We start from the raw sequence: 26214 nt of genomic DNA on the forward strand, positions 1-26214 counted from the left end.
ATAATCGATGACTTTGGTAATGTTTCAGGATACAAAATTAATGCACAGAAATCTCTTGCATTCCTATACACTAACAGCAAAAATCAGAAAGAGAAATTAAGGAAACAATCCCATTCACCACTGCAACAAAAAGAATAAAATACCTAGGAATAAACCTACCTAAGGAGGTAAAAGACCTGTACTCAGAAAACTATAAGACACTGATGAAAGAAATCAAAGATGAAACAAACAAATGGAGAGATATACCATGTTCTTGGATTAGAAGAATCAATATTGTGAAAATGACTATACTACCCCAAGCAATGTACAGATTCAATGCAATTCCTATCAAATTACCAATGGCATTTTTTACAGAACTAGAACAAAAAATCTTAAAATTTATATGGAGACACAAAAGACCTCATATAGCCAAAGCAGTCTTGAGGGAAAAAAAAACGGAGCTGGAGGAATCAGACTCCCTGACTTCAGACTATACTACAAAGCTACAGTAATCAAGACAATATGCTACTGGCACAAAACCAGACATATAGATCAATGGAACAAGATAGAAAGCCCAGAGATAAACCCACACACCTGTGGTCAACTAATCTATGACAAGGGAGGCAAGGATATACAATGGAGATAAGACAGTGTCTTCAATAAGTGGTGCTGGGAAAACTGGACAGCTACATGTAAAAGAATAAAACTAGAACACTCCCTAACACCATACACAAAAATAAACTCAAAATGGATTAGAGACATAAATGTAAGACCAAACAGTGTAAAACTCTTAGAGGCAAACATAGGAAGAACACTCTTTGAGATAAATCACAGCAAGATCTCTTTTGATCCACCTCCTAGAGTAATGGAAATAAAAACAAAAATAAACAAATGGGACCTAATGAAACTTCAAAGCTTTTGCACAGCAAAGGAAACCATAAACAAGACGAAAAGACAACCCTCAGAATGGGAGAAAATATTTGCAAATGAATCAACTGAAAGGATTAATCTCCAAAATATAGAAACAGCTCATGCAGCTGAATATTAAAAAAAACAAACAACCCAATCAAAAAATGGGTAGAAGACCTAAATAGACTTTTCTCCAAAGAAGACATACAGATGGCCAAGAAGCACATGAAAAGCTGCTCAACATCACTCATTATTAGAGAAATGCAAATCAAAACTACAATGAGGTATCACCTCAGAGTAGTTAGAAAGGGCATCACCAGAAAATCTACCAACAAGAAATGCTGGAGAGGGTGTGGAGAAAAGGGAACCGTCTTGCACTGTGGGTGGAAATGTTAATTGATACAGCCACTATAGAGAAGAGTATGGAGGTTCCTTAAAAAACTAAAAATAGAATTACCATATGACCCAGCAGTCCCATTACTGGGTGTATAGCCAGAGAAAACCATAGTTCAAAAAGACACATGCACTCCAATGTTCATTGCAGCACTATTTACAATAGCCAGGTTATGGAAGCAACCTAAGTGCCCATCGACAGACGAATGGATAAAGATGTGGTACATATATACAATGGAATATTACCCAGCCATAAAAAGGAACAAAATTGGGTCATTTGTAGAGACGTGGATGGATCTAGAGACTGTCATACAGAGTGAAGTAAGTCAGAAAGAGAAAAACAAAAATATCATATATTAACGCATATATGTGGAACCTGGAAAAATGGTACAGATGAACCGGTTTGCAGGGCAGAAATAGAGATACAGGTGCAGAGAACAAACGAATGGACACTAAGGATGGAAAGTGGTGGTGGTGGTGGTGGTGATGTGATGAATTGGGAGATTGGGATTGACATGTATACACTGATATGTATAAAATGGATAACTAATAAGAACCTGCTGTATAAAAAAATAAATAAAAGAAAAAAAAAGGTTGAGGTAATAGAAATAATGCAAATTTCAAAGCACCCTTTTCAATATAATATTTATTAATAAAAAGCTATTTTTATAATGTGATTTAAATATATTTTTGCCAAAATTGTGGAGATAGATTTTACTCATTTAATTTATGAGTACATAGTGTAATCTAATTGGTAAAATCTGTCCTCTTGGTCAAAGCAACCATGTAAATCAGACTTAGTTTGTGAGAAAAGTCTGGCTTCTTTCCTCCCCCAACTTTATTTAATACATATACAGTATGTATTTATATGTTTCAAGAAAGATTATAAAGCATTGTGAAATAAATTATAGATAGTATCTGGCAACATTACTGCAAGCATTTGAGATTAAAATAATGTATATCTAATATAATTGGCCTTTTTCCTTTTTATGTTATAAAACCAGATGAAAAGAATATGCTACTTCTTTATTACTTATTTTGAAATAATGAACTAGCATGTGTAGCTGAAGTTACAGGTAAGTTACTTATTAAGCAAGGAGTGTGATAAAAGGCACTGCATGCTTTTTGTTAAATATGTGTGGCATGTATCAAATACTACAAGTGTTTGGCTTTTCAGAATAAGAATCATGTATAAAAATCAGAAATAGCCCTGTTAACTCCTTAGATATTATGTTCAAACTTTCCTTGTGTATCTAATAAAAAAGAAAGATACTACTAAAACTAATTGGCCTCACAGCTGGCATCTACTTTTATTTTTTGTTTTTATTAGGATTTAGAAAATACTAAATATTTAATTAGTTGAAATAAGATGAAGATTGACTATATCTGGAATAATTTTTTTTTAATTTTATTTATTTGTTTGTTTTATTTTTGGCTGCGTTGGGTCTTCATTGCTGCGCACGGGCTTTCTCTAGTTGCGGTGAGGGGGGCTACTCTTTGTTGCGGTACACGGGCTTCTCATTGTGGCTTCTCTTGTTGCGGAGCATGGGCTCTAGGCACGCAGGCTTCAGTAGTTGTGGCATGTGGGCTCAGTAATTGTGGCTTGTGGGCTCTTGAGCACAGGCTCAGAAGTTGTGGCACACGGGCTTAGTTGCTCCGCGGCATGTGGGATCTTCCCGGGCCAGGGATCGAACACGTGTCCCTTGCATTGGCAGGCAGATTCTTAACCACTGTGCCACCAGGGAAGCCCTGGAATAAATTTTTCATTATATGCTTTATAAAATAGATTTTAGCTTATTGATTCACACTGAATTTTAAACAAATTAAGTAAAATTTTCATCTATAATCATATATAATAGTCCCAGAAAACCCTCAAATTATGTTGAAGAGTCAGTGCCACAGGCTTGTTCTGCTTATTCAGTTTGAACATGCTTTTCTTTCCAGCTAATGATATGGCCTAAGGATGAGTGTTAAGAATAGCCTTAAAGAATTGCTTGTATTTAAAAAGCTGCTTACACACTTCAGTACTTTTCACCAATTCTGTCTTTGCTTTGTCCTCGTGGAACTCCTCCTAAAAAATGACGCAACCTTTGACAATAGTTAAGGAATAGAAGAGTCAAAGTCATTAAATAAAAGTCCTAGATTCACACTGAGTTAGATACACCTCAACAAGAACAAAATATTCCATTTCTAAAGCTTCTCCTTTAACAGAAATAAGTATAAGCCTTAGCGTGTGCGTTTAGTGACTTGATTTGTGATTAAGATGCTTCCCAGAGACCAATTATTTTGCATAGTCTTTTTGTTTGCCTGTCTGGAGGGTTTGCACAGTGAGGTAAATGGTGACAGGTATGCCTTCCTTTTGTAAAGTGGGAGAAAGACTGTTATGAAAGGAAAGGTGGAAAAGAGTCAGCACATACCTTTACCACAGGCAGGTCAATTTTAGGGCACAATTCGTTTGAAAATGGAAAAAATCTTGAGTAAATTTTCCTAAAATTGTATGCCCACATTCCCCTCGGCTTATAATTTATGCCTTCCCCTGTTGGAAGACTGCTGAATTACTACACAGTGAAGATTCTAATTCACAGAACATCCCACATTTTTTCCCCATCCCTCTGGTCCCCAACTTTCCTGCACAGTTACTTACGCTCCTAAGACATTTTTCAAAAAGTTTAAAATAGGTTAAAAAGCAATTGTATTTGTAATGGGACAACTCCCATTACAAATACTTAGAAATGCTGGATAAAATATAAGAAAAAGTATTTAACTATATAGCTGAGCTTGTGAGAAAGAGAGAGAAATCTGCAGGCAACAGAAAGGAAGGAGGTGCTGAAATCTGAGAGAAAGGACTCCACTGACTATTGCAAATGCCAGGGGTATTGGGGGAGGTGGGAGGAATTCCATAAGTTAGGGACTTGGATTTTAAGGCCTGTGCATGTATAAACGACATGGTCCTGGACCTGCTCCAGTCAGGAAGTTGGAACAGAAATCTATGAGAAGCTGGAACTACTGAAGGGTGGCACCCTCAGTGAAAGGACAGTAGAAAAAAAATCTGCTCACCAGCACATGGAAGTGACAAGAAAATACATATTTCTTTACCCATATGCTGGGTAACGAAAAATATTTTCACTGAAACATTGAAAACCCAGGCCTGCTTCTCACACTGGTTTTGGCTTTGGCTTAATACTACCCTGGTAGTCCAGGAATCCCTAAATTAAGAAATGAACATAAAAATTGATCCTGGGCCACTGGAGAACCCTGAGGCACTTACAGGAGCAAATGTAAAACCATTCTGGAGGGATGCTTCTCCACCTAAGGGCACATGAGGTTCTCATGGAATAAAACCAATCCAGGCAAAAAAAGAGTTTTTATAATAAAAGAGGGTAAAACACACAAAGAAGAAATCAAACATGAGCTCAGTCAGAAGACACAAAACAAGAGGATTAGAGCCCTAAAATCCTGAAATATTAGACTGATAATCCAGAAGAGAATATAAAATGTGTATGCGTAAAGTAATTAAACATGAAAGAAGAGATCCAAACCCTAAGATTAAAAGAAAGACCTTATGAAGAAAACAACAGGTGAATATGGGAAACCACCAAAGAGAAATTTTAGGAATGGAAGACATAATCATTGAAATTTAAAACAAATAGTTAAACAGTGGATTAGACACAACTGAAGAGAAAGAACTAATTAGCTAGAAGCTAAATGTGAGGGTATTATCCAGAAGGCAGCAAAAAAAAAGGTAGAAAATATGAATGAGAAGTTGAGATATAGAGAAAAGGGACACACGTAATAGAAGAGAGTGTGGAAGAGGCAAGATTTAAAATGATAATGGCTGAGAATTTTCAAGACTGATAAAAGATGCAACTCCTCAGATTCCAGAATCATAATGCATCTTGAAAAGTTTAAATAAACATAAATCCACACATAGCTACATTTAGTAACAAAGACATAAAGAAGGATTTAAAAACTCAACGAGATGAAATATAGATTAACCACAAAGAAACAACAATTAGATAGAAGACTACTCACAACAATAATATTGTCCAGAAAACAATGTAATGATATCTTCAATGTGGGAAAGGAAATATAAAAATTAATCTAGACTTCTGTACCCAGCTAAAGCATCCTTCAAGCATAAACATGAAATTGAAGGTAGCTTCAGACCAAAAAAAAAAGTCTGAGAAAATTTACACTGAAAGACCTTCCCTTAAAGAGCTACTAAAAGTTGTATTTTAGAAGAAGGTAATTAAACTCAGAGAAAGAAATGGGCTGCAAGAAGCTGATAAAAGTAAAAGTAAAAGAGGATTAGGCAAAGCCTTTGTAGAAAGGCACTAGCACCAAAGGGGAAATGAAAGATTAACTGGACTAAATCAAAATTAAAAACATCTTTGAAAGACACTCCCTTTCTCCTCTCCACAGAGCACATTATTTCTTTGTTGTTGCATCAGTTCTCTACTGACACAATAATGCTGATAACAAACCACCTGAAGACTTATTGTTCTCATTCGTAAGTCTGTGGTAGCTGAGCCATTAATCTGATCTTAACTGGACTCACTCAAGCATCTACAATCAGCTGTTGATCTTGGCTGGGCTCTCACATGGTGAGGGTTGGCTAGCTATTGTCTGGACTAGGATGATCTCTCTTTTCTCCACATGTCTTTATATCTCTCCAGTGGACTAGCTGGGGCAAGTTCTCACACTGAGGCAGAGATGCAAAAGCGAGCAAGCTCAATGCACAGGAGAGCAAGCAGAAGCACACAGGTGCTTTTCAAACCTCTGCTTGTTGCTGTCTGTGAGCATTGCATTGGCCTAGGTAAGGTATATGGCCAAACCCATAGTCAGAGGGGGAGGGTACTACAGAGTTACATGGCAAAGCGTATGGAGACAAGGAGTCCTTACCGGGGGCCATTAACAGAATACACAACTGTGTTTATTATTAGTTTAGGTTTATCTGTTCAATAAACTCCATATAGTTCATTTCATATTCAATTGTCATTCCCCTTCTCGAAGTAAAATTTCTATTGTTATTTGTTATTACAGACGTATAAGAAACAAATCAGAAGGGTAAGCTGGGACGAAGTGAGAGAGTGGCATGGACATATACACACTATCAAATGTAAAATAGATAGCTAGTGGGAAGCAGCCACGTAGCACAGGGAGATCAGCTCGGTGCTTTGTTTCCACCTAGAGGGGTGGGATAGGGAGGGTGGGAGGGAGGGAGACACAAGAGGGAAGAGATATGGGGATATATGTGTAGAGCTGGTTCACTTTGTTATAAAGCAGAAACTAACACACCATTGTAAAGCAATTATACTCCAATAAAGATGTTTAAAAAAAAGAAATCAGAATAGACAAGCAAAATGAACATAAAGAAATATGATAATGACCCCCACTTACAGAGACAATCACTCTTCTTTTTTTTTTTTTGAGACAATCACTCTTGATGGATCTTCTCAATCTTTCTCTCTCTACCTCTCTGTATATATGTATATATGTATAATTATATCTAGATTAGTTGTATAATTAATTTTAAAATTATATATAAAATTATATATAATATAAAACTTATTTTAGAACGGTTATTAGGTCTCAGTGAAAAGTCATGTTTCACAGAGTGATATGTAAAACTCACCTGCACTTGGAAAATCATTGTCTTCAGGCACCGGCTTCTTATACTATATGTAACTTTTACCTTTTGAATGAGATGCTTCTGCTTTTGCGGCAGTTGTATCTCTGACATTCATGTGGTCGCTGGTATTATTACATGCCCTGTGGGATGCTAAACGTTGACATTTTATGAAGTTATATATTCATCATACAGTTTCTTGAGAAATGAAAGTATTGAATTTTTATTAAACACACACTTCCTTTTTTTCCCTTTGAGCTCATTTTTGTCAAAGGTCTTACTGCACAATATAAAAGTGTTACCAAACAATAGCATAAATAAACAATTATATGTTATCCCCATGCAATTAATGACAAAACCACTGTGACAAGCGTGTCCAGTCTACTTTCAGTATACTCTTTTGCAGCACTGTTCAGTCCCTATTTCCTACACATAATTCATATAAGCTAACCTAGAATTTCCCAGGTTTCCCACTGACGGGTGGCTTAGCAGGGCTGGTACTGCTGTGTGGTATGCCAGATAGTCATCAGGGGCTGCCACATCTAACACTTCTCCCACCACCACCCAAGTTCACAAAGAGTTCACTGTCCTTGACTTATTTTATCAATAAGTACCCAGCATGTTGTTCTTGAAAGAGAATTCATAGCTACCTTGCCTCCGGAAAGGGTTGGAAAAAGAGATGCAGAATATTGCTGGTTATATTTCAATTTTAACCATGAGTTACAGCGAGAATTCTGTTTGCTGCAGATGTATCACACGCACTAGGGTTGGCAGAAGCTGAAGTACAAAGTGAAGGTTTACCAAACTCAGTCCAGCATATATATTTTTTTAAACCAAGATAAAGGTCCCCATTTATCATCACCAAGCAACACGTATATTTCTTTTTATTTATTTATGTATTTATTTATGTATTTATTTTTGGCTGTGTTGGGTCTTCGTTGTTGCGCATGGGCTTTCTCTAGTTGCGGCGAGCGGGGACAACTCTTCGTTGTGGTGCGTGGGCTTCTCATTGCGGTGGCTTCTCCTGTTGTGGAGCATGGGCTCTAGGCACTCAGGCTTCAGTAGTTGTGGCACACGGGCTCAGTAGTTGTGGTGCACGGGTTTAGTTGCTCCGCGGCATGTGGGATCCTCCCGGACCAGGGATCGAACCCATGTCCCCTGCATTGGCAAGTGGATTCTTAACCACTGTGCCACCAGGGAAGTCCCCAGTCCAGCATATTGTAATACAATTATTAATAATAGTATGTGGTTTTTAAAAAATGACAAATCTGAGAAAAATGCCAAAATGGATGGCAGTTGGACCACAGTAAACCTGAGGTATTGTTGCCCTAATTATAAACTTGTAGTAATTAAGACGATGCATTGTGGGTACAGGGATAGACAAACAGACCATTGGCAGAATAGAGTGGCCAGAACTGACCAACAGATAAATGGAAACCTGACACATGATAGACCTGTGAGGGAAGAGTAATTCGTACTGGGAAATTTTGTTATCTATGTGGAAAAAAATAAAAGTACACTTATACCTTTTAAATAAAAGTACATTTACCTTACACCAATTATAAAAATTCAATTCAGAATTGACTTAAGTGTGAAGGGCCAGTGTTTAAAATATTTAGAAAAAAAATGAGTAGCAGAGCTTTATGGCTTTGGGGTGGGAAGGATTCCTTCAATGAGACGCACCAAACAAAATTCTGTTTAGGGAACAAAATTGATAAACTTGACTGCATTAAAACTGATAACTTTTGTTCATAAATAGGCACCATAAAGGGAGTAAAAAGACAAGCTACAAACTCAATTAAAATATCTACAACTCAATTAACAGAAATTTAGGATCCAGAATATGTAAAAAAACTCCAATGAATCAACGAGAAAAAAAACAACACAATAGAAGAATGCACAAAAAGACATGACAGGACATTTAACAGGACAAACAATATGAATTATCAATCAGTACACGAAAAGATGATTGACCTCATTCATAATCAGAGACAAGCAACATAAAACCATAGTAAGATATTTTTATCACAGCTATCAGATTGGCACAAAGTTAAAATGTCAGAAACTATCAAGTGTTGATGAAGATGTGGAGCAGCTAGGACTCTCATTCACTGTTTTTGAGACTGTACATTGTACACATTTGGAAAACAGTTTGATATTTTCTGTTAAAGACGCACAACAATTACCACTCAGTGATTCAATTCTTATGAGTATACCTCCTAGAGAAACTTTTGCTCATGTGTACCAAAGACAAGTGGAAAATGATATTCAAGCATTGTTTTTAATAGCAAACAAAAGCATTGGGAAGCTTACAGATTGGAGATAAATTGTGGAATAGTCATGAACTGCAGTTACATGGATCAAGATGGTTGAATGTAAAACATATTGTACTACAGAGTGAAAAAAAACATGTCTCCAAGAAAAAATAACAGTTTTAATTTCATTTATATAAATATACACATTTCAAAAATAGCAAAATCAAACAATATTTTTGTGGATATCTACACGTATAGAAATAGTATTAAAGCATGCCTGGGAATGATAGCACCATTTTCAGAATAATAGTTACCCTTGAGGACAGAGGGAAGGAAATGGATTTGGGAAGAAATTCATGTTCCAACTATGCTATTACTTTATTTCTTTTTTAAAAATCTGAAACATTTATGGGAACATGGGATGAAGTTGGTGGTGGATATATGGTACTCAGTATATTATTTTCTTTTCCCTATATGATCAATTGGTATACATAATAACTCTTTTCAAAGACAAAAAAAATGCAAAGGAGAAAAGCAGTGACATGCTGCCTCCCTCAGCAGGAGCTGACTAATGTATATTTCTCCCCTTTGCTCAGCTGGCCCCCAGGCCTAGCCGCAAACATGACTGTGAGCTAGGAGGCTTCCTCTGGGGTTCTACCTCCCTGCAGACTAAGGCACCCCCGGGAAAAGGAGGCTGGACTGAATCTGGCCCACCTTGATGTTCCTTGCTCTGTGTCATCCCTAAGGGTAGCCGGCAGGGCTTTGGGGCCAGAGGAGTCGACAGTGAGTCCCTTCACACACTTCCCCAGCTGGCTTTCTACCACGTTTCTCACGCTATACCTGGCACAAAGAAGGTATCCAAGATGTGCTTGTTGTATCGACCCGAGCCATTGTTGGCACTTCAGTGAGCTGCTGGTAGGACATGAAAACCGCTACGTGGTGAAATGGTGTTTGCCCGCATCTGTCGTATTCCCTAGCTCGGCCAGCACTCTAGCTAACATTCTCTGGGAAGTCTGGCCCATTTGCAGGAAGCTGACAGCAGGTATTCAGAATTTTTAGGATTTGGGCTTAATTTCAGCTAAGCAGGATAATACGGGCTCTATGACAATGAGAAACAGACTCTGCTGTCTTTTCCTGCTTTCTCAACATTTCAAGTTTGTATACCATCCACCCATATACAACTTTCTTCTTTAGAAAGTCATCTGAGAAACTGGCAAAAGCACCATCTCAGAGCTTTCTATTTTTATCCCTATGTGTAATCAGTGGGAACCAACTGTGATAGAAATAGAAGATTATGAATTGATAAGAGCAAACTATTGACATTTGCTTTTGTTCCTGGGCAAGCTAATGAAGGAAAATGTACCTAATGTGTAGAAGTATAATGGACATTTTGTGGGTCAGCCTTTCTATAGGTGTATTCAATGATTTCTGTGTCTGTTTTCAGAGAGGGAAAAGAAAAATGCTTTCCACATTCAAATTGGTTGGACCTGGGAAAAGTTTTCATGGAAATGATTTTCTAGAAACGTTGAGATATAAGACAACATCAGCCCTTTCTCCTCTCATTTATTAATCTGTGAATTTAATATCTATTTTCTGCTATCCTCTTATAATAAAAAACTAGGGGCTTCCCTGGTGACGCAGTGGTTAAGAATCCGCCTGCCAATGCAGGAGACACGGGTCGAGCCCTGGTCCGGGAAGATCCCACATGCCGCGGAGCAACTAAGCCCGTGCTCCACAGCTACTGAGCCTGCGCTATAGAGCCGGCAAGCCACAACTACTGAAGCCCGCGCGCCTAGAGCCCGTGCTCCGCAACAGCAGAAGCCACCGCAACGAAAAGCCCGCACAGGGCGACAAAGAGTAATCCCCGCTTGCTGCAACAAGAGAAAGCCGGCGCACAGCAAAGAAGATCCAATGCAGCCATAAATTTAAAAATACATAAATAAATAAATAAATGAATAAATAAACTGTTCTCCAACTTGATAACACTATTGATAATTTTTTTAAAAATCACATTGCAAAAACTGCACCACTCTAAAAATAAGCCATTTTTATTTTTCCATGTTCTTACTTTCCAGTCTTATTCTATACAAAGATATTCTTTTTTACATGGTGGAATCACAACACATAGATTTGTATTCTGCTATTTCGTTTAGGGGTATGATGTGACTTCAAAATAAAATGGCATGCGAGTCTCATGACTTTATAATCATGCTGATAATACATTATCACATATACATTCACATAAAGATAGATAAAATTTTGTATGTTTTGAAGTATCTGTAAGCATTTTATGGTATGTAAATGTCACCTCCATGTAAAAAACATTTGTATTTTTTAAAGTTGGCTCTTTCGAACTAGCAGAGCTCTCAACCAAGATAGAGAAGAGATTTATTTAAGGCTTAAAACCGAACAAAGTTGAGTTACCTATAATAGTCAAATCACAAAGACAGAAAGTAGAATGGTGGTTACCAGGAGCTGGGAGTAAGGGGGATTGGGGAGTCATTGTTTAATGGGAATTTCAGTTGGGGAAGATGAAAAAGTTCTGGAGATGTATGGTGGTGATGGTTGCATAAAAATGTGAATGTACTTAATGCCACTGAACTTAAAAATCATTAAAATGGGGCTTCCCTGGTGGCGCAGTGGTTGAGAGTCCGCCTGCCGATGCAGGGGACACGGGTTCGTGCCCCGGTCGGGGAAGATCCCACATGCCGCGGAGCGGCTGGGCCGGTGAACCATGGCCGCTGAGCCTGCGCGTCCGGAGCCTGTGCTCCGCAACGGGAGAGGCCACAGCAGTGAGAGGCCCGCGTACCGCGAAAAAAAAAATCATTAAAATGGTAAATTTTATGTTTTGTGTACTTTACCACAATAAAAAATGCTTTAAAAACCTAAACTGTTAATTACTAAGTTATAACATTTACTGCCTCAAATTTGTTTTGAAATGTGACAATATGTAAATAATAAATACATTAATGTTAAAATTCATTGGGTTTCAGAACTGTAGGTTCAGAAACAAATGAATAAAGGAATTTTGCCTCAAAAGGAAATTAATTAAAATTAACAGATGTGGTTTGTAGATTCATGGGAAATGAAGAAGACTTTGGAATTGTGGGCGACCCAGAATTGGTAACTAGTTAACTTGTTCAAAGTCTGTCTTAGTCCATTTGGGCTACTATAACAAAATATCAGAGACTGGATGGCTTACAAACAACAGACTTTTATGTTTCACAGTCCTGGAGACTGGAAATCAGAGATCAGGGTGCCAGGGTGGTCAGGTGAGGACCCTGTTCCTGGTCGCAGATCTCTTGTATCTTCAAATGGCAGAAGTGGGTAGGGAGCTTTGTGCAGTCTCTTTTATTCAATGTGTTGTTAAATATGTTGAGTTTTACTTTGTGATTCATTCTTGCTTTTTAAAACACTTAATTGTATTAACGGCTCAGTAATAAATAAGATACATCTTACATGTCTATAACACTCACCGTTCATTTACTATATTTCAAGTTTTTGCAGGAGGAATAACCAAACCAGATTCTTGTGCAAATATGTTACTTAACATGACTTTACATTCTTTACATAACTGTTCTTTTGAAGCTTAAAAAAGCTCTTTCTCAACAACCTATATTTTCATCCACATGGAATCGACTAACTATATGGAACAAACAAAATAAAATGAAAAACTATGGAGTCCTCAAAAGTCACACCATATACCTATATTTGGTTACACATAAAGATGTTAGAGATGTTATTGAGGAGGAAGGAAGAATACAATGCAGCAAATAAAAAACATGCCACTCCTGTAAAATTAAACGTACATATGCACAGAAAAATGTCTGGAGAGGCTACCAAAATTCTGTCAATGTTTATTTCTGGCTAATGAAACTTCAGCAGATTTTTGTTATCTTCTTTGTGCTCTTCTGACTTGTTTCAATATTTTGCAATGAGCACATATCATTTTTACTAAACCAACCGAGTTATTTTTAAAAGCATGAACAAAACTTTTTCACATACAGAGGAACAATAATATTTGTCTTTTTTTTTCTACTATTTAATTAAACGTTTACACACATGAATAACATTTCTTTAGCATATGAGCAATTTCCAGTAAGGTACATACATTTCAACATGTGGGTTATATATACACACCTATCAATAAATATATTTTCCAGGAAACTTGGGACTTCTAAAACTGGATAAAAATTCCTAGTGAAAAGAACCCTTAGGTGAGCTAGTCTTCTAATCTGCAGACCTTCCCACGGCATAACTTTCTGGATGATGTCATACAAACCTCTTCCTGCATCTGGGACTGTTTCCAGTGGCTACGTGTGGGAGCTTCCCGTTTTTGTTCTAAGTGAGTGATGTTTACTGGAAATGGAGGTCCACTAACAAGATCTCAGTTCAGATAGCTTTGTGGGGACAGGAAAGAATGATTGTGAGATGGATTTGGCCAAAAACTTTTACTTTCTCCCTTGTCATTATCTTGTTTTGATAGGCTGACTTAGTTTTGTTTTGATTACCTCTTGTGAAAAACCTCAGAGGAATGATATGGGCTATTTTCCTCCTCCTCTTCCCCCTTTCCCTACCAAGACTCCCAACTCAAACCTTTCCTCCCTGTTCCCCCATACATACCCACATACTCACATCAACTACAGAGAGTGAGTGGAGACAGCCAGGAACCCGTAGACAGGATAGCTGGGCATTTTACTGCTCTCTGCTCTTAGATCTGGAAGGGACTTACAACAATATTTAGATGTGAAAAAAAAGGCAAAGGGATTTTTCAAGATGGCACAACTGATTATTAGCAGAACAAAGTGGAAAACCTAGGTTTCATATCTCTTAGTTCAGGGCCTCCAAGTTAAAACCCATAAACATTGTTAACATTTTTTGGAACTGTGTATAAGGACAACTTACAGACTTCCAGGTAAAAAATGCTGAATAACAAGAGTTGGTTATATTAAGAGGTGTTTTTATATTAAAGATCAGCTAAGTAAAATTAAAGAAAAAAGCTCCCAAATATACTGAGTTCTTCCGTATTTGCAGTTCCCCTTGATTGTAATTTTTTAATTATCAGAACTATCTACAGTGTTTTATTAAAACACTTCAAGGTGAAAAATTCTCAAGACCAAATTAATTGAAAATTTTTAAATTAATATATACCATGCTCTATGGTAGGGAGCTTGTTGCAAATTCGAACAAGGATGTGATGTCACAACTTCTAAAAGGTCAGGAATCTCATCATATATCTATCCTACCATCAAACTGTCATTCTTTGTACTGGAATATTCGTGGACACAGTCATAAGTATCAGAAAAGCTAAAGCTCCCAATACACTCAAGTTATTCTAAAACTACAAGGTTCTGTTATTGCTGTCATTTTAGTAAAGTTTGATGACTAACATCAAGTAAAGAATAGGATCTTCAGCTTGGGACCACTGCCAGTGGGCGATACAAAGAAAATAGAGCTTTTCCATTTTCTTTTGTTTCTGACTTTCATGGCAGAGACGTTTCTTCTCCACATGGAAGGAATAAGATGAAGAGGAATAGAGAAAAGAATGAACCTTAGTAACGGAAGATGGAAGCCCAAGATGGAGTGATAGAATGTGAAAAAGCCCAGAGCTGCTCCAGGTGAGTTCAAATCCCCAGCTTTGAGAAATAACATCTTAGGGCCCCGAGGAAAACTTAGTATGGGATCACCAATTGTCAGTGATTTGGGGGACATCACTGAGAGTAGGAGAGATATCAGAAGACTGGAGACAGTGGGATATCCTAATTTTCAGAAAGAGAGAGAAGGAAGAACCAGAAAATTTGTAGACCACTGTCTGTAACTTCAATCTCAGGCAAAACTCTAGAATGTGTGACTAGATGAACAGTTTCAGGTTCTAGGTGAAGTAATGGTTGACTCAGAATGATCTCACTCAGAATCAGCCAAGGCTGATTATCTCCTTCCCTCTTTGACAAGGTTACCTGCCCAGCAGCTCGGGGGAAGCCCTTATAGAGAGAGTATTTCATCACTGGTTGGACATTTAATGAGGTTTTTCATGATTTTCTTTTGGACCAGATGGGGAAATAACGAACTGGACTCTGGCATTCTTGATGAATTAGTAACCAGCTGATTATATGCACAAGGTGCCAACTAACAAATTGATATCAAACTGTAAGAAAGTACAATATAGGGCTTCACTGGTGGCGCAGTGGTTGAGAGTCTGCCTGCCGATGCAGGAGACATGGGTTCGCGCCCCGGTCTGGGAGGATCCCACGTGCCGCGGAGCGGCTGGGCCCGTGAGCCATGGCCGCTGAGCCTACGCGTCCAGAGCCTGTGCTCCACAACGGGAGAGGCCACAACAGTGAGAGGCCCGCGTACCGCAAAAAAAAAAAAAAAAAAAAAAAAAAAAGAAAGTACAATATATAATGATGAGTCCAAGGGCTGTGTCCGTCTTCCCCACATGAATGCTCTCATAATAAATATACAGAAGGTGTGCTCATTAAATTTATTGGTAACCTGAAGTTGGAGGTATAATGAATACTTGGATGACAAAATCAGAATTAGTGAGTTGAATCTAAAAGGAAGCAATTTGGGCTTCCCTGGTGGCGCAGTGGTTGAGAGTCCGCCTGCCGATGCAGGGGACATGGGCTTATATTGTTTAATTATATACTCTCATAGCCAATGTTTTTAATATCTGCTGCGGTAGCACACTGACCTGAGTACTGGAAGCTCAAAGGTCAACATGATTAAAAAAACGTCTTTTCTGAGAGATCACAGGTTGCCTGGAGGAGCCCTACACAGAGACAAACAATTCAGTACAACACAGCAAAATACTCTAATACAGGTTCGATACAGTGTTTTTTGGAGCACCAGCAAGGGAGCAACTAGCTCTGCCTTTCTGAATTAAAGAGTGTGTTCAATAAAACATACATCAGGGCTTCGCTGGTGGCGCAGTGGTTGGGAGTCCGCCTGCCCATGCAGGGGACACGGGTTCCTGCCCCGGTCCGGGAAGACCCCACATGCCGCGGAGCGGCTGGGCCCATGAGCCATGGCCGCCGAGCCTGTGCGTCCAGAGCCTGTGCTCCGCAACGGGAGAGGCCACAACAGTGAGAGGCCCGCGTACCACAAAAAAAATAAATAAATAAAAATAAATAAATAAATAAATAAATAAAAGGAAGCAATTTGAAAATTATTAATATGAGGTCTGACGAACTAATTTGTATCAGTAAGAATGGGTTATACTTGCTTTAGCAGAAGCTAAGAGCCTTAGCTTAATTTGAGTCAGAAGTGTAAAGTGGCTGCCAAAAAACAGCTAAAAACTAAGACTTCAGGCTGTGTCTAGGGGTGTGGTGGTAAAATGTTTAACAACTAGCTCTCTGCAGGAAGAAAACACCTTGATTCATGGCACCTGCCAATTTCTGTAGTGTAAATACTCCCACCATGGCCAGTTTCAAGTTACCAACATGATGTCACAGAACCCAGTTTGGAAGAGATTTGCAGTAGCATACCAGTACATTACAGTATTTCCACTACACAAATGCAGTCAAAGTAAATAACCTCAAGGGAAGAGATAATAGTAATATGTAGTAAACTAATAAGAAAGTGATACATTTTAAGTGTTTTTACCTTTTAATATAACACGTAATTGTAAGTTTATGTAATTTAAATTTTAATTATGACTGCCTTTAACAATTGGCCTACAGAATTCTTGAAAATTTAACACCCAGCTCTTGGAAATTTGTGCATCCAGGCTCCAGCCCAGGGTAACAACAACAACAAAAAATGTGGTAACTGGAACAAGGGAGGTGATAGCCCTGTTGTTCTCTGTAATTGTCAGGCTACACCCAGATCACTTCATTCCAGAGCACATGACTTACAAGTCAAACTCTTCTGAGATCAGAGCAGAGCAGCAAGGATGGCAGAAAACCAAAGTATTGGGCCTGTGGGGACAGAATTAGGGCTGAAGCTCAAAAGACCTGCATGTGCAGTTAGGGCGAGAGGGACAGGTGAATGCTGGTTTTCAAATATTTGAGGGACTATTGTGTGAGGAAGGGCTAGGCCTATAATCTATGGGTGGCAGAAAGATACAGGGAGACTGATTTCTTCTCAGGATGAGGAAGAACTTTCAAAGCTGTCACAAGTGGAACAGACTGAAGGTAATCCTGCAGAATATGGGCAACAACATTTAGGAACAATGTAGAGGTGGTTCAAGCCACAGAGGAGGAAATAGGGTCTCTTTCAAGTCTATGAGTTCCTGAATTTTGATGCACTGCTCTTTCTAGGTACATGCCAAGAGGCATCCCCTACTCCTGGCTTTGCTTGGCTCATTAATTAGAAGGGTAGTACAGTGAACGTGAAAAAACTTTTTTTTATTAGGGAAAATTTTCAAAATTAAAAAGTAGAAAGAATAATACAGTGAATACATCATCAAGTTTCTATAATTATCAATTTGTATCTAATCTTGTATCATCTATACCCCTACCCTAGATCATTGTGAAACAAATTCATGACTTCATGTCACTGCATCTATAAAGACTTCAGCATGTATCTCTAAAATACAAGTACTCTTTGAAAATATACCCACAATATTTTCATCACACTTAAGAAATTAATATTGATTCCCTAATATCATCTAATATCCAGTCAATGTTTAAACTTTCCCATTTGTCTCATACATTTTTTAATTTGAATTTGCTCAAATCAGGATAAGTCTAAGGTCCACCCATTGCAATTGGTTGATGTGTTTCTTAAGTTTCTTTTAATCTATAGGTTTACCTTTTCATTATTTTTTCTCCCTGGCAATTTATTTGCTGAAGGTGCTGAGTCATCTGTCTTGTAGAATTTCTCAGACTGGATTTTTCCGACTATATTATTAGGATGTCTTTAACATGTTCCTCTGTCCCCTGTATTTCCTGTGATCAGATCTATGTTTGATTTGGGGGGGGCAGAATACTTCATGGGTGGTATTGTATATTTCTCATTAGGAAGCAAAGAATGTCTGGCTCTCTTTTTGCTGTGTCAGCAGCCACTGATAAGTGTCTAGGTCCGTTAATTAATTAGGAGTTGCAAATGGTGATATTCTATCATTCTTTCCTCATTTATTAGCTGGAATACTTCTCTAAAGAAGTACCCCTCATCAATTATTCATACCCTGAAGTACAGATTATACAGGAAATGTAAGATAAATACCTGATTATTCACTAATTTTCAAAATAATGAATTGGTTCCCTAGCATCTGCCAAAGCTGGCCAGTGAGTGTTTGATCTTGTTTTGTTTTAAGTATCATTATGAACTCATGGTTTTTTATGTATTTCAATCCATTGCTATTATTATTATTATTAATATTCATTTGTGCCATATTCGGCCAGTGGAAGTTTATTCAGGTTGGCTTCTGAGTCTTTTAAACATGACCCTAGTAATTTTCTTGATTTCTAGTATAACAGGATTCTTTATATTCCGATCTCAACTCATGAATTTTCGGCCTCAGATCTGGAATCATCTGGTCTCAGCTCATGAATTTTCGGCCTCAGATCTGGAATCAGCCATTACTCCAAGGGCCCTGATTCCTTTTAATGGGCAATGAGATTTAGAGACAATACTCTGAGTTCTAGGGTTGTCAGGCTACAGGGTTGATCATGGTTTCTGGGCCATTTCAGTAGAAAGTTAGGAAATACTCCTCTTCTTTAAGAGAAGATCTGTCATGAGTTTATATGACATTTTCAAACAAGATGGAGTCTTAACCACTAGACGGGCAGGGAAGTCACAGGATGTTTCCTAACTTCACCAATGTTACATTTGTATTTTCTTTCTCTCTTATCAAAAATCCCAATCCTCAAAGACATCAACACAATTATTTATTTGTTTTATTTTACAATAAACATGCAGCTGTCTTAGAAAAACTGTTCTAACACTTCCACCCATAATATGATTACTGGAATCTATTTAAGATTGCTGTGTAGTTATTTTTGTTTTTAAGGTATATAATAACAATGAAAATCAAATTAGTCACTTGAAATAGTTCCTTGAAATAGTTCCTTTCTGTGTTGCTACTTCTCCAAGTACATTTTAGTTCATTTGTTTCATTTTGATTTTTTGATTTTAGCTTTTAAAAAATTTATGAAAAATACTTTTTAATGAAATTATGTAAAATGTTTACCAGCTTCTGAAGTCAAGTCCTCAAACCAGGCATATTCATATGACAGTGGCTTCTTCTCCAGTCCCCTCCACCTGACCCTTACCCGCCAACAGAGATAATCTTTTTTTTTTTTTTTTTTGGCTGCATCAGGTCTTAGTTGTGGCATACAGTCTCTCTAGTTGTGGCGCATGGGCTCAGTAGTTGCGGTTCATGGGCTTAGTTGCCCCACAGCACGTGGGATCCTAGTTTCCCGACCAAGGATTGAACCTGTGTCCCCTGCATTGGAAGGCAGATTCTTAACCACTGGACCACCAGGGAAGCCCCAAGATAATCTTTTTTAAAAAACAAAGTTTTATGGTTTATTCTTCCATTTAAAAAAGAAAAGCAAATATTTTTGTTTATTTAATTTCCCTCCTTAGATAAAACAGTAGTATTGCATAGACACTTTTCCTACCTTGCTTTGTTTTCTCTAACCTTATATTTTCAGGATTGTTCCATATAGTACTCATTGGTTTTTACAGCTGTGTAGTACTCTGTTGTGTGGATTGAACATACTGTTACTTGGATGTTAGACACATCTAATCAAAATAAAAATTTAAAGCATTTTAACATTTAGCATGGTCAACCAAGATAAAATTTAGGCACCTCTCAAAATTTTCCCTCAGTTCCTCTCTCCCTCCTATTTAGTGGCTCTGCTCTGTTTGTCCAGTTCCTGTATCCTTACCCGTGGGGCACCCTCTCTAGCCTGAGCAAATGGCCTATATTTTTCAAGCTATTTTCTCAGGCATCTAAATTAGCCCTTTTTTTGGTCCATCCTCTGAAAACCCTTCTTTTTTTTAGGTGACAATGCATGCTGAGGTGTTCATTTAAAAATAACTCCTGCAAAAGCTTTACCCACCTAATGAGTCACCTCTCCTAAGTAACATGAGGCCTTGACTTCAAATGCACGTATATCAGGGCATCACTGGTTGCTTTATTAAGCACCATATTTTAGTTGATAGTGGTTTAGTATTGTTTATAAAGCAAACAAAGAAACTCATAATCAAAATGTATCCTGGGACCTTGCTGGGAAGAAACACCCTGAAATAACTGATAAATAAGAGTAATGATAAGTCATAGGTACACATGAATGCTAGGAATGGAGGCTGTGGCAGCAGTTTTTCTAATAGATTTTTTCTGACAGCATTATCATGATGTGCTTTATATTTTAATCTTCCTTTTAATTTTTTTTAAGTTTATTTTATGTATTTATATTTGGCTGCGTTGGGTCTTCGTTGCTGCGCGCGGGCTTTCTCTAGTTGCGGTGAGCAGGGGCTACTCTTCGTTGCGGTGCGCAGGCTTCTCATTGCAGTGGCTTATCTTGCTGCAGAGCACAGGCTCTAGGCGCGCGGGCTTCAGTAGCTGTGGCACGTGGGCTCAGTAGTTGTGGCGCACGGGCTTAGTTGCTCTGCGGCATGTGGGATCTTCCTAGATGAGGCTCGAACCCGTGTCCCCTGCATTGGCAGGTGGATTCTTAACCACTGCGCCACCAGGGAAGCCCCCTTTTAATATTTCTTATGCGGTTAACAGAAATACAAATTTTACAAATACTCTACCCAGGAGAACCACCACCTGCACCATCATCTTCCTGGTATGGTCTTTGCACTGAAAAACAGATGCCCCACTACAGGATGAAGGTGTCTCTTCTCGAGACAGAAGAGAAAAAGGAACCAGATTCAAAATTATAGGCTCAAAGGTCAAATATGAGAAGCCTCAGTAATTTTAAACACACACATGCACGGGCACGCACACACACGCACACACTATTTCGTTGGAACGAGCCACAGAACCCTGCTGTTGAAACCCAGAGAGCTGTGGAACACAACTGGAAAAAGCCTGGGACATGAGGCTCTGGACTGACCCTTGTGAGCTGTCCACATGTCACTCGGGAAGGACAGAAGTCTGCAGTATGGGAACCGCTAGCAGGACCAGAGCTATCTGGGCACTGTTGCTGGGCTTCCTGGCATGTGTAGACTTTGAAGGGGTGTGGGATTAGTTACTATCCAGTAATTTATCTTTCTTGAGAAAACCTCAGAATATTACCTGAATTCTGGAAAGCTCAGAATATTCCACTGTAAGGAGACTTAACATATCAAACTCTGATTTGGGGCATGATGATTTGCATTATGGAATTTATTAAAATTTATTAAAACTTTTTAAAGTCAAGGAATTTAGATCTAGAGTGTCTCTAAAAGTTTTAGTGCTTTAAGCCTCCATGCATTTATATGTGCTGTACACTTAGCTTGGAAGTCCCTTTCCCCGTATGTTCTCATCCTAACAACCCCTGCTCACACTTTAAGACCCAACTCAGTGTCCCATAGCACTAAGTATATATCTCTTGTAACAATATCATGTTGTAGCATCGTTATTTGTTTCTTGCTTGTTTTCTACTGAACTGTGAGTTCTCTTGGAGGAGGAGCCTATTCTGCACATCTCAGTGCCTGGCATACAAGACTCAACCTTTATTAAGTGGTCTTAGAGACCAACTACCCAACCCCTATAAGAAACTGAGGCCCAAACAGTTTCTTTAAATTCAGTAATGCAGCAAGTCTGTGCTGTCTATGTACCTAGCTCCATGTAAGGCTAAATGTCCTTAGCGTGTTTTAAGTGTGATTCAGAGTGTGTTTAATTTCCATTTGTCCAGAGATCAAATGATAAATACGGGTACCTTATGAATCCTCAAAGAAAGATTAAATTATGCTAAGAATGAATTTACATAAATTAATTTTATTATACTCTTAGTGAGCATCCCCCAAGTATACTGTCTGCAGAATGCTAACTTAATTGTGTGTGTGTGTGTTTGCAGTAAGTGTTGAATGCCCAATTCAATTTGGTAAACACTGTGTTAAGTTAAATAGTTTCTTCTCTGAACTTTCAACTTACTTAACAGTGATTAGTTAAATCTCCGAGAAAAGCATCTAATATGCAGTGTTTCCCAATTCATATGATAAGTGAACCTCCCTCTGTTTTGTTGCATTTATTAACATATGCGAGAAAAGGTGTTCTGAAAAACACACAGAGAGTTGGTAAATGCAATGTTTCTTTGAAAAGTGCTCATCCATGTTTAGTGACGGCTTCCAAGGAAAACAGGAACCAAAGGGTGGATGGTGAAGCTCTAGTGGGGAGGAAGGTGGCTGGAAGGGGAAAAGGGAAGGTTTGGAGGAGAGGCATTGACCAACCGGGAGACTGGGAAGGTAGCAGGTTGCTGTCTAGGGGCTGAGACAAGGGAGGGGCCCACAAGCAGACCTTGGAGGGGCATTTTCTCACTAAGCTGTGTGAAGCATTTGGGGGTGCAAGCAGATGGGCTTTGGGGCGAGAGGTAAAATGTATTTACCAAGAGAGTGGAGAACACTTCTGCCGGAACACGCAGCCCTCTGGGGAGTCCAGAGGACACGGCACCCTGCCTGTAGCTCCCCGAGGGCTGCCACAAATCCTGGCCACAGTGCCTGTGAGCGCAGGAGAGGAAGGAAATGAAGTGGGCACAAAGTAGGTGACCAGATGGCTTCATCAACCTCTGTGAAACCCACCCCCAGGGGGCTCCTGGACATCACTGGGGTTGGATTTAACCAGAGGCTGTAGCAATGGGGAACAAAAGTGGATGGACCAAGAGTCAGGGAACTTGACTGACTCTTGACTTTGACTGAACCAAAGTCAAGGTTGGCTACATAATTTGCAGGGCCCAGGGCAAAATTAAAATGTAGACCCTTTGTTTTAAAATGTCAGGATTTCATGATGGTGACAGCAACACGTTACAAGCACAGGACCTTCCAGAGTGTGGAGCCCGGGCAGCTACATAGGTTGCCCGCCCGTGAAGCTGGTCCTGCCAGAGAGTTATCACTGGTCCTATGGCCCCATTTGAATACCCTGGGTGGCGTGGCATGCAGAAACCAAGTTACACATGTGTCATATAAAGGGTAGGTCTTCTCTCAAGATACTTGTTATCATGGAAACCGTGTTTACCAGTCATTTTGGGTAAGCTTGACTTTGCTCTAAGATAAATCTATGTACACATTAAGTTTCAGGAACATATTTTATGCAGAAATCCAGGCACATCCAAGCTATTCCCATATGTAGTTCTTCCATCACAAACAACATCCTTTCTTCTCATGCCAAGAATAAAGACAGATTTGCAGCTGCATAGCAGAAACGGATAACCTCTGACTTTGTCCTAGAGTTAAATACCAGTATTTAGTTGGTGCTGAGGCAACACTCAGCACCCACGTTGAGCTCTCTCAAAATGAAAAACAGACTCAGGTGGAAAATCCGGGTCAGCAATGTCATTTGCTATTTTTGGAGATGGGGGAGAAAAAGAAAGTTGTGGGAAGCGTTGTACCAAACAACACAGAACAGCGCACCACCATGAGTGTGAAATAAAACAACACCTGCAAACTCTTCTCGGTGCTTAGATGGAAGCAACCGAGTGAAGGAGAAACCATGCAGGGAGAGCTGGTATCTACTTTCAGGAGGCTGTTAGCCTCCCAAACAATGGAATGAAAGCATGAGTCACCTCACCCTGTTAAGATTCATCTCCAAACAAAAAGCAGTCCTACCTCTGAAATAATTCTAAATGTCCATTTGGGGGAACAGTGACTACATGAGGAGTCTGTTCACACTGAATTTTTTTGGAGCCGGAGAACTGCCCTTCAGCCCTCTCCACTCATCTGTCTCCTCTGTGGCCTCCTTCCACCCACCTCTCCCCACTGTTTCTACACGGGGAGCTCCGGTTCCCTGAGGAGGATGGGCTGAGTGAGGCAAGCCATGAGGGCAGTGAGTGGGGAACGACGGCAGCAGAGAAGGACTCCTGGAAGGCCTGGGCACTGGGGGTGTCACCTATAGAGACGAGGGATCCTGAGGACAGACTGAGTTGTCAGCTCTGACCAGGTGGGGCAGGAGGACTGGGAGGTGGGCAAGAGTGAACTATTATTGCCTCTGTCATACAGATGAAGAAACTGAGGGTCAGGCAGGTTGAAGAGAAGAAGTAGTGGTGCTAGGAGTTGATTCTGGCCCTTGTTCCTCTAAGACTCACATGCTTTCTGCCCCATCAAGCTTTATCCCTTGCTTCTCCAGGCTGTGATATAAACTACAAATGCTCTACAAGGGGGTGGTTTTGAGTTGTGATTTCCTTTAAGAGGGAGAAGAAGAGGTGTCCACCTAGACGCAATCAAACAAGATTGATATTTATTATTTGAATTATTGAGTGAAGGAGTCATTATCCTTCAGAAGAAAATAAGAGGATAAGGAGAGAAAACAGGGGGAAAAGCTAAACAACAAAGCCTGGAAAATATACTACGCTAATATCTTAAAGAGCTAGTAAATTTAAGGAAAGATTCTGGGCAGGGGATAACTAAGATATACATGGTGAGGGAAGAGGAGGGCGTGATGCTCTTTGCAGTGCACTAGTACCAGAAGTGAGAACGCGGGGATCGGGGGTGGGAGGGTTTCTAGAGTTCATCTGCATTTTGTAGATGAGGACATTGGGTCTAGAGTTGGTGGCCAAGCTGGGGCTAAACTTTGTTCTATTGGCTCAAGGGTCAGGGCTCTTCTCTTTACTTGGCCCACCCTGAGAAGGAAGCGAAAGGATCCTTTATAAAGACATGGAAAACCATCTGTGAAAAGTTAGTGGATGCCCACATAGTGAGAGGTTTGGGCTTGGCATTTGCAGTGGACGTCATATCCCTAAAAAGTGAGGGGTCCTGAGTGAAAAGAAATGCATGATTGACGTGCTGGAAATGAAAGATTCAGCACTGCAGCTTTGCGACTTTCAAAGCAAGAGTATCAATTGTGCCCAAGAAAATTTTTGTTTTCAAATAGGTATTGAGTTTTCAGTTCATGCTGTGAGTGTACCAGGTGCAAGGAGAGCTGTGAAAAAGTATGAGGCAGCACTTCCAAAGACATCCCAACGCCTTGTGTAACAGCCACATGCTCAGTGGTTTTGGGCTTAGACAGGGAAGGGAACACCTAGGGGGAACAGAAGGAGAGAAGGAGGAATGTAAGAAAGGTGTAGAAAGGCAAAAATAGGGTTTAATGTTATGATTTTGAAATTTTACCTATTAAAAAGGATGGTTAGCAGATTAGGAACCAAGATGGTGGAGTAGAAGGACGTGCTCTCACTCCCTCTTGCAAGAACACTGGAATCACAACTAGCTGCTGGACAATCATCGACAGGAAGACACTGGAACTCACCAAAAAAGATATCCCACATCCAAAGACAATGGAGAAGCCACAATGAGACAGTAGGAGGGGCACAATCACAGTAAAATCAAATCCCATAACTGCTGGGTGGGTGACTCACAGACTGGAGAACACTTATACCACAGAAGTCCACCCACTGGAGTGAAGGTTCTGAGCCCCATGTCAGGTTCCCAACCTGAGGGGTCCGGCAACAGGAGGAGGAATTCCTAGAGGATCAGACTTTGAAGTCTAGTGGGATCTGACTGCAGGACTTCGACAGGACTGGGAGAAACAGAGACTCCACTCTTGGAGGGCACACACAAAGTAGTGTGCACACTGGGACTCAGGGGAAGGAGCAGTGACCCCAGGGGAGACTGAACCAGACCTACCTGCTAGTGTTGGAGGGTCTCCTGCAGAGGCGGGGGGTGGCTCTGGCTCACCGTGGGGACAAGGACACTGGTAGCAGAAGTTCTGGAAAGTACTCCTTGGCATGAGCCCTCCCAGAGTCGGCCATTAGCCCCTCCAAAGAGCCCATGTAGGCTCCAGTGTTGGGTTGCCTCAGGCCAAACAACCAACAGGGAGGGAACCCAGCCCCACCCATCAGCAGTCAAGCAGATTAAAGTTTTACTGAGCTCTGCCCACCAGAGCAACAGCCAGCTCTACCCACCACCAGGCCCTCCCATCAGGAAACTTGCACAAGCCTCTTAGATAGCCTCATCCACCAAAGG

General features: G+C 39.7%; 1 long non-coding RNA gene across 3 annotated transcripts in view; it reads left to right on the forward strand.

The window, feature by feature from the left end:
- LOC114487342 (uncharacterized) overlaps positions 1-26214 on the forward strand; it is a 78945-nt gene that overhangs the window by 23792 nt on the left and 28939 nt on the right. For 2 of the 3 annotated variants that reach the window (XR_003682376.2, XR_003682378.2), the window contains exon 2: positions 14658-14783. This is a non-coding gene — a long non-coding RNA (uncharacterized lncRNA). Of the gene's footprint in view, positions 1-14657; positions 14784-20875; positions 21900-26214 lie in introns of those variants that run through there. The other variant, XR_003682377.1, reaches the window with a different exon arrangement.

Source organism: Physeter macrocephalus, chromosome 12 (assembly GCF_002837175.3).
Source record: "Physeter macrocephalus isolate SW-GA chromosome 12, ASM283717v5, whole genome shotgun sequence".
In the NCBI taxonomy this organism is placed as follows: Eukaryota; Metazoa; Chordata; class Mammalia; order Artiodactyla; family Physeteridae; genus Physeter; species Physeter macrocephalus.